This window comes from Nomascus leucogenys, chromosome 17, assembly GCF_006542625.1.
Source record: "Nomascus leucogenys isolate Asia chromosome 17, Asia_NLE_v1, whole genome shotgun sequence".
Lineage (NCBI taxonomy): Eukaryota > Metazoa > Chordata > Mammalia > Primates > Hylobatidae > Nomascus > Nomascus leucogenys.
The window spans coordinates 33,418,404-33,425,251 of record NC_044397.1 but is presented as its reverse complement, the minus strand read 5'-3'; the positions used below and the strand labels follow the sequence as shown (position 1 = coordinate 33,425,251).

Sequence of the window (6,848 nt, the reverse complement as noted above, 5' to 3'; positions counted from 1 at the left end):
TAAAAATGGAGAAGAGGGGCCGGGCGTGGTGGCTCACGCCTGTAATCCCAGCAATTTGGGAGGCTGAGGTGGGCGGATCACAAGGTCAGGAGATCGAGAACATCCTGGCTAACACGGTGAAACCCCATCTCTACTAAAAAATACAAAAAATTAGCTGGGCGTGGTGGCGGGCGCCTGTAGTCCCAGCTACTCAGGAGGCTGAGGCAGGAGAATGGCGTGAACCTGGGAGGCAGAGCTTGCAGTGAGCCGAGATTGCGCCACTGCATTCCAGCCTGGGTGACAGAGCGAGACTCCGTCTCAAAAAAAAAAAAAAAAAAAAAAAATGGAGATGAGGGAAATGACACCCAGAGACATGATTGCCCACCCCAGGTTACACAGTGGGCAAGACGGGTGCTGGGACTTGAGTCCTCTAAGTCCAGGGCCCCTGCCCTTCACCAGAATGAAAAGAGCCTTCTCTCTCCTGCTCTTCCTGGCAGAAGCATTTGTCCTCAGAAAGGATAAAGACTTGGTCTATGCTGGGTGCGGTGGCTCATGCCTGTTATCCCAGCACCTTGGGAGGCTGAGATGGGAGGATTGCTGGACCCCAGGAGTTCGAGACCAGGCTGGGCATCATAGAGAGACTCCATTTCTTTTCTATTTTTTTGAGACAGAGTCTCCCTCTGTCACCCAGGCTGGAATGCAGTGGTGCAATCTCAGCTCACTGCAATCTCCGCCTCCCAGGTTCAAGCGATTCTCATGCCTCAGCCTCACAAGCAGCCTGGAACTACACACACCAACACACCTGGCTAATTTTTGTATTTTTAGTAGAGATAGGGCTTTGCCATGTTGCCCAGGCTGGTCTTGAACTCCTGAGCTCAAGTGATCCGCCCACCTCGGCCTCCCAAAGTGCTGGGATTACAGGTGTGAGCCACTGCGCCCGGCCAGGAGACACTCTATTTCTACAAAAAATAAAAAAAATTAGCCAGGCGTGGTGGTGTGCACCTGTGGTCCCAGCTACTCTGGAGACTGAGGTGGGAGGATCACTCAAGCCCAGGAGTAGGAGGCCGCAGTGAGCTATAATGGCACTGCTGCACTCCAGCCTGGGGGACGGAGCAAGATCTTGTCTCCAAAAAAGTTAAAAATAATGGTTAAAAAAGACTTCATGGACAAGAAGCTGCTCTGTCTGTCCATTTGGCCACGTCCAGTCCTCAGGTCTCTCGACTCAGGCCCAGCATCCCTTGCTCTGCTCCTCCATCTGCAAATGTGCATTGATAGCATCTATACTCCTGAAACCCTCCGTCAACCTCTGACACAGTGGAACACGAAGAACACCCTTGAGCTCCTTGTCCTCCTGCGTGGCATCAGCCCCATGCTTCCCAAGGCCCCATTATCTAAATTTAATCTCATGTGACAGGTGCCCAGAGCTGTTTCTTCCTGGTGATTTATGGAGACAAAGTGGGCCCCCTTCCAGACTGAAGGTAGTCTGCCCCAGCACCAAGATACCTGGGAGAACTGGTTCCAGGTTTGCCAGGCACCCAGGGCGACACCCACTGGGCCATTCTGCCCATCCTGGGGACAGCAAAGTCCCTGGGCTACTTTGGAGTGGCTTTATTTATTTATTAGTGCAAATACTTTTATATTCAGCCCCTGTAAAGCTATCAGGTATTTGAAAAAAGTATGTGTTTTTGTTGTTTTGTTTTTGAGACAGCACCTTACTCTGTTGCCCAGCCTGGAGTGCAGGGGCATGACCACAGCTCGCTTTGCAGCCTGAAGGTCCTGGGCTTAAGTGATCCTCCGGCCTCAGCCTCCCAAGTAGCTGGGACTACAGGTGTACGCCACCATGCCTTGTTGCTTTTTAATTTTTTTTTTTTTTCGTAGATACAGGGTCTCACTATGTTGCTTAGGCTGGTCTTGAACTCCTGGTCTCAAGCAATTCTCCCGCCTCAGCCTCTCAAAGTTCTGGGATTATAGTGTGAATCACTGCACTCAGCCATAAAAACTTTTTTTTGGTTTGTTTGTTTTTGAGACAGAGTCTCGCTCCCGTTGCCCAGGCTGGAGGGCAGTGGCATGATCTCGGCTCACTGCAACCTCCACCTCCCGGGTCCAAGCAGTTCTCCTGCCTCAGCCTCCTAAGTAGCTGGGATTACAGGTGCGGGCCACCACGCCCAGCTATTTTTTTTTGTATTTTTTAGTAGAGACAGGGTTTCACCATGTTGGCCAGTCTGGTCTTGAACTCCTGACCTCTAGTGATCCACCTGCCTTGACCTCCCAAAATGCTGGGATTATAGGCATGAGCCACCACGCCCAGCTGAAAGTTTTTAAACATGAACCAAAGAATCTAGTTTTAAGAACTTAGCTAGGAATGAGTGAGTTCTTAGTCACATAATGGAGTTCTCCAAATGAGTAACAGGAAGTGTAAAATGAAAGGCAGGTCCCTTACAGATTTGAAATTCTTCTGTGGCACAGTCCTGGCTGTACTCTTTATTGAAGAAGTCTGCAGTCATTTTCAGAATTCACTCCAGAAGCTGACTTTTTAATTTGGGCATCTGTAAACTACTCATGGCAAAAGACACGCAAACAAAAACACCATCATGCCAAAAAGGATGAAGAGCCAGGGATCCAACCAGTAGGAGAGCTCGGAAAGCACGTTTGCTCTGGACTGAGGCCTGGCCACTTCTGGGGACCATCCTAGGCATCTGCCACCATGCCCACCTCCACCTCCTTCCTGCAGACCTGCCGCGATCGTAGCTTGAAAAAGCCCTACTTACTCATTTTTGTTGTGGTAGAATAAACACTACGAAATTTACCATTTTAACCATTTTGAGTGTCCAGTTGGCCAGGTGTGGTGACTCATGCCTGTAACCCCAGCACTTTGGGAGGGCGAGGCGGGAGGATCGCTTGAGGCCAGGAGTTTGAGACCAGTCTGGGCAACATGGTGACATCCCATCTCTATTTAAAATACAAAAATTAGCCAGTGTGCTGGTGCTTGCCTGTAGTCTCAGCTACTGGGGAGGGTGAGGCACAAGAATTGCTTGAACCCAGAAGGTGGAGGTTGCAGTGAGCTGAGATTGCACCACTGCACTCCAGCCTGGGAGACTGAGATCTGTCTTAAAAAAAAAAAAAAAGTTAGCCAGGTGTGGTGGTGCATCCTAGCTACTCGGGAGGCTGAAGCAGGAGGACTGCTTCGGCCAGGGAAGTCAAGGCTGCGGTGAACTGAAATCGCACCACTGTACTCCAGTGTGGGTGACAGGGCAAGACTCTATCTCAAAAAAAAAAAAAAAAAAAAAAAAAGTGGTTCAGTAGTGTTAAGTATATTCACATTGGCCAGGCGCATTTGCTCATGTCTGTAACCCCAGCCCTTTGGGAGGCCGAGGTGGTTGGATCACCTGAGGTCAGGAGTTGAAGACCAGCCTGGCCAACATGGTGAAACCCTGTCTCTACCAAAAAAAAAAAAATTAGCTGGGTATGGTGGTAGGTGCCTGTAATCCCAGCTACTCAGGAGGCTGAGGCAGGAGAATTGCTTGAACCCAGGAGGTGGAGGTTGCAGTGAGCCAAGATAGTGCCACTGCACTACAGCCTGGGCAACAGCGCAAGACTCTGTCTCAAGAAAAAAAGTATATTCACATCGTTGTGTGGGGAATTTCCAGAACATTTTTTATCTTGCAAAACTGAAACTCTATCCATTAAATACTAACTCCCCATTTCTCTCCTCCAGCCTCTGGTAACCCCCATTCTATTTTCTGTCTCTATGAATTAGCTTGCTCTAGGTGCCTCATTTAAGTGGAATCATGCAATATTTGTCTTTTTATGACTGGTTTATTTCGCTGAGCATACTGTTGTCATGTTTTATTATGTTGTGCCATGTGAGAGAATTTCCATCTTTTTTATGGCTGAATAATATTCCATGGCATGGTGCTTGCTTTGGCAGCACATGTACTGAAATTGGAAAGATACAGAGAAGATTAGCATGGCCCCTGTGCAAGGATGACATGCAAATTCGTGAAGCGTTCCATATTTTTTTTCACAATAGCGAAGACTTGGAATCAACCCAAATTCCCATCAATGATAGACTGGATAAAGAAAATGTGGCACATATACACCATGGAACACTATGCAGCCATAAAAAAGGATGAGTTCATGTCCTTTGCAGGGACATGGATGAAACTGGAAACCATCATTCTTAGCAAACTAACACAAGAACAGAAGACCAGACACCACATGTTCTCACTCATAAGTGGGAGTTTAACAGTGAGAACCCATGGACACAGGGAAGGGACTATCACACACCAGGGCCTGTAGGGTGGTAGGAGGATAGGGGAAGGATAGCATTAGGAAAAATATCTAATGTAGATGACGGGTTGATGGGTGCAGCAAACCACCATGGCACGTGTATACCTATATAACAAACCTGCATGTTCTGCACATATATCCCAGAACTTAAAGTATAATAAAAAAATTTCATGACACAAATGTATCACACTGTGTTTATCAATTTACCTCTTGATGGACACCTGGGTTGCTTCTACCCTTTGGCTATTGTAAATAATGCTGCTATAAAATTGGTTATGGATTAGCTGGGCATGGCGGCGCATGCCTATAGTACCAGATCCTCAGGAGGCTGAGGCAGGAGAATAGCTTGAACCTGGGAGGTGGAGGTTGCAGTGAGTGGAGATTGTGCCACTGCCCTCCAGCCTGGGTGACAGAGTAAGACTCTGTTTCAAAAAAAAAAAAAAAAAAAAATTAGTTATGCAATTATCTCCTTGGGCCCCTGATTTCACTTCCCTGGGGTACAAAGCCAGAAGTGCAACTGCTGGATCTGTTTTTAAGTTTTCGAGGAACCTTGTTCATTTCTAGTGTGCACTGCCATTTATGAATCTGCAGAGGAGCGAGGTGCATGCAGGGAAAACTCTAACGTTTCCTCCTGAAGGCACTGCCAGCGTGGCATGGGGGTTGTGGCAGTGGGTGAGGACTATTGCCCCTCTCTTTCTTCAGGAATAACTGATGAAAGCTGCCACTTGGATCTCATCAAATTTTCAAGAGAAAGAAAAAAGGGGTTTTGATGGAAGGCAAGATGACTCCAGGGCTCCTCTGGAGAAATTTTGTGATTTGAGGAGGGAGGGAGCTGGAGGGGGTTGCTTTTACTCTGTTCTGTACAATTCAGGTCCTGGAGCTTGATCGCAAATGCTGGTTTTGCAGTTATCAGGATCCACCAGACAGGAAAAAAGTTTCCCATGTTTGAAAGTGTGGACTAGCAGGGGCAAGAGCCCAGTTTGGTGCACAGTGAACAAATGCTGGTGATTGTACTGCATTTCACGATGCACAGGCCACATCTCTGTAAATGCATCAGCTAAAACTCTCTGGACTCGAAATAACTGCTCTCCTACACATAGGCCCCCAGGGGGAAAATGTCTACTATAATCCAGTTTTTAAATGGAAAAGGAGAAAGAAAAAGCCCTGGTGGCATTTCTGCTGCAGAAAATTATCAGCAACTTGCTCACGGTTTTGGAGAAAATCTTCCAATTGATACAATGTGTATCAATCTTCCAATGGATACAACATTCCAATCTTCCAATTGATACAACAATCTTCCAACTGATACAACAATCTTCCAATTGTTACAATAATCTTCCAATTGACACAACAATCTTCCAATTGACACAACAATCTTCCAATTGATACAACAATCTTCCAATTGATACAACATGTCAAAATTTCAGGGAGGACATCAAGAGCAGTTTGCATGAGGTAGGGAATAGAGTTGGCAAAAGCGGAGAAGGCCTTAGACACAACCGGCATCGAAAAGGCTGTTTGGGACCAGGCGCGGTGGCTTGTGCCTGTAATCCCAGCACTTTGGGAGGCCGAGGTGGGTGGATCACCTGAGGTCAGGAGTTCGAGACCAGCCTGGGCAACATGGCGAAACCCCATCTCTATTAAAAAATACAAAAATTAGCCAGGCGTTGTGGCTTGTGCCTGTAATCCCAGCTACTCGGGAGGTTGAGGTAGGGAGAACTGCTTGAACTGGGGAGACGGAGGTTGCAGTGGGACAAGATCGCACCACTGTACTCCGGCCTGGGCAACAGAGCGAGATTTTGTCTCAAAACAGAACAAAACAAAACAACAAAAAAGAAAAGGCTGTTTGGGGTTAGGGAAGATTTTTTAAATCAGTAGGAAGCATGGGAAACTATCAGAAATTGCTTTTATTTTATTTTATTTATTTATTTTTTTTTTAGAGACAGGGTCTTTCTCTGTCACCCAGGCTGAAGTGCAGTGGCACGAACACAGCTCACTGTAGCCTCCAATCCTTGTGCTCAAGCAATCCTCCCAGCTCAGCCTCTCCAGTAGCTGGGACCACAGGTCCACTTCGCCATACCTGGCCAATTTTAAAATTTTTTGTAGGGCCGGGCACAGTGGCCCACACCTGTAATCCCAGCACTTTGGGAGGCCAAGACAAGAAGATCACTTGAGGTCAGGTGTTCAAGACCAGTCTGGGCAACATGGCAAAACCCTATATCTACTAAAAATACAAAAAAATACAAAAAAAAAAAAATTAGCTGGGAATGGTGGTGTGTGCCTGTAATCTCAGCTACTCAAGAGGCTGAGGCAGGAGAATTGCTTGAACCTGGAAGGTGGAGGTTGCAGTGAGCCAAGATTGTGCCATTGCACTCCAGCCTGGGTGACAGAGCGAGACTGCCTCAAAAAAATAAAAAATAAAATTAAAAAAATAAATTAATAAATAACAAATAACAATAATAAAATAAAAAAACTTTTTGTAGACACAAAGTCTCACTATGTTGCCCAGGGTGGTCTTGAACTCTTGCCCAGGGAGGTCCTCAAGCGATCCTCTCACAGGAGCCTCCCAAAATGCTGAG

General features: G+C 46.8%; 1 non-coding gene across 1 annotated transcript; it reads left to right on the top strand.

Moving 5' to 3' along the window:
* The first annotated feature begins 3,891 nt into the window (after positions 1 to 3,891).
* Positions 3,892 to 3,998, top strand: LOC115831102. Its single transcript, XR_004026636.1, has one exon. It is a non-coding gene; the product is annotated as a U6 spliceosomal RNA (small nuclear RNA).
* Positions 3,999 to 6,848: the final 2,850 nt, after the last annotated feature.